A 2,758-nucleotide genomic window follows, 5' to 3' on the forward strand; every position below is an offset into this window, starting at 1 on the left:
CAGGGGTCCAAGGGTACCAGGAGCCCTAGGTTAGGCCCATACACTCTTGGAGGCAGAATGCGCAATTTGAGGCTTCTGCAACGACACTTCAAGCTTCTAGCTAGCCCACAGAATTTTAAAGAAGTTAAGTACCAAGAAGCCATCAAAAGACCACAACCTCGGTGCCCAGGCTACTACAGTGAGGAGCCTATTCCGCGTCTACCTCCTCCTGCAAAGTCCTCATTTGGGTCTATAGACTCCCATGTGCTCCTCTAATCACATGACTCAGGGTAGGCCAATCACAGCACTTATACTTCCCCCTAGCCATGGCAATTGGTAGTGAGGTGGGCACCTGACCCAGGATGAGCCAATCAGTCAGAGCTTTCTCCTGGGAGAACGACAGGCGTAGTAGTCCTTCCTGGGCATGGTCACGAGGGATACACTGTCCTCTTTGTGGTTTCCTCCAGCATGCTTGGTACCAGGATGCCGGCAGGAACCAGACTCTGATAAATTTCGGAACATAGGATTTAATTTGAATTCAGAGAAGGAGAAAATAGTTGTAAAATATAAAGGTTGCATGAAATGTTTGGGACATAGTTACACTAAAAATGACTCCTTTATCTGAAGTTTGAATTTAACCTAACATTTTGTATTTTACTGGCTAAGTCTAGCAAGTGTGAAATCCAGCTGTCCAGCCCCCTTGGCCATAAACAGGTGCACCCAGCTGTCCTTCGTGGCTTAGAAAGGAGTACACAAGAGAAATTGTTCTGGCCCTCCCTCACGCCAAGTTCATGGCCCTGAGAAGTGCCGGCTAGCCAAAAGTATGGCAGCCCAGCTTCCCAAACAGCTCCCATGAGGGTGCCCGCCCAGCCTCAAGTAGATGAGCGAGACTTTACAGCACTTCCCTGCAGAAAACAGAACAAAACAAAACAAAAAAAAAGATGAAAAACCACTCCAAGGGTTAACTTTTAAAAAGCTTGGAGCTGGGGCTGGAGAGATGGTTCAGCGGTTAAGAGCACTGACTGCAGGGTTGGGGATTTAGCTCAGTGGTAGAGCGCTTGCCTAGGAAGCGCAAGGCTCTGGGTTCAGTCCCCAGCTCCGAAAAAAAGAACCAAAAAAAAAAAAAAAAAAAAGAGCACTGACTGCTTTCCAGAGGTCCTGAGTTCAATTCCCAGCAACAACGTGGTGGCTCACAACCATCTGTAATGGGATCTGATGCCCTCTTCTGGTGTGTCTGAGGACAGAAACCATGTACTCACATACATGAAATAAATAAATACCTCCTTTTAGAAAAGGAGAATGAAGAAGAGGAGGAGGAGGAGGAGGAGGAGCAGGAGCAGGAGCAGGAGCAGGAGCAGCAGCAGCAGCAGCAGCAGCAGCAGCAGCAGCAGCAGCAGCAGCAGCAGCTGACCCTCACCCCTACCTGGACTGGGGCAAGTTCTGGCCAGAACCAAGAGCAGAGGACAAGTTGGGGTTTTCTGGCCATACCGGTGACCAGGGTTTAGCCTCCCATCTTGTGTCAGAGCCTTGCCATCTGTGGTATGGAACCTACAATAAGACACCAGGTGACTCATGGACAAGGATCCTCAAGCACAGCCCTGGGGAAATGGGAGATGGGATGTGGGCTGACTGGGCTTGCCTGTGTGTGGACAGGGAACCTCAGAAACATCCTCTGCGGTGTGCTGATGAGATAACTAACGAAGAAGGACCTTTGCAACTCTGACTGGGCAGGGATGCAAGGGCTGACCCCGAGGATAAGTATTGATCTGCCCAACCAGGGAGCGGTCTTCCCATCTGCACCTCTGCTCAGGAACAACAGAGAGGAGGGCGCCTTTTCTGGAGCCATGCATATTTTCTTTCTCTCATGTCCTGAACCAGCTTCCAGTTAAACAAAGTAACCTGCACTTTATTCCCCAGCCCTCAGGAAGGCCTGGCTTCCTCCCTGTGAGATCTCAGTACCAGGAGGGAGCAGAGCCCTCCTTGCTTTGGACCAGGGCCTGGCAGTGTCAACTGTCATAACCATGGCAAAGATTAAGGCTCAGGCCGGGCATGGTGGTATGCACCTTCAACCTCAGCACTTCAGAGGATCTCCATAAGTTATACCAGCCTGATTTATAAAGCAAATTCCAGGCCAAGGTAAGTCCCTGTCTATGAAAACTAAAGGAGGATGGAGAGGGGAAAGAAGAAAGAGTAAAACAAACAAAACAGAACAAAACAAACAAACAAACAAAAAAACCTAAAGCAAGAACTGCCAGTGTGCAAGCCCTTCAGGGCTCACATAAAAAGATGACAACACATGACCCAGGGCTGAGAATAGCTCAGGGGCAGAGTGCTGCCTATCATGTCCAAGGCCCTGGGTTCAATCCCCAGTACCACTAAAATGAAAACAGCCGTCAAAATGTCTACTTTAGCCGGGCGGTGGTGGCACACGCCTTTAGTCCCAGCATTTAGGAGGAAAAGAGGCAGGAGGATCTCTGTGACCTGAGGCCAGCCTGGTCTACAGAGTGAGTTCCCCAGGCCAATCAGCATTACATAGGAGAACCTGGTCTACATGGTGACTGTCTCGTTCCCAAGGAACCCAAAGAGGAGACTGTGAGGAAAAAGAAAAGCTTGTGCGCTTAGGTTAAGTCTGGGATGATATGGCGTTTAGCATGGCCCCTGTACAGGGGTGACACACAAATTCACGAGGCTTTCAAAATTTAGAGTAAGAGAGAGTGACAGTCTGACAGTCAAACAGATAGACAAACAGGGGAAAGGAAGGAGAGAGAAAAGAGAACAC

This window comes from Rattus norvegicus, chromosome 10 (assembly GCF_021556685.1).
Source record: "Rattus norvegicus strain SHRSP/BbbUtx chromosome 10, alternate assembly SHRSP_T2T, whole genome shotgun sequence".
NCBI classification, from domain to species: Eukaryota; Metazoa; Chordata; class Mammalia; order Rodentia; family Muridae; genus Rattus; species Rattus norvegicus.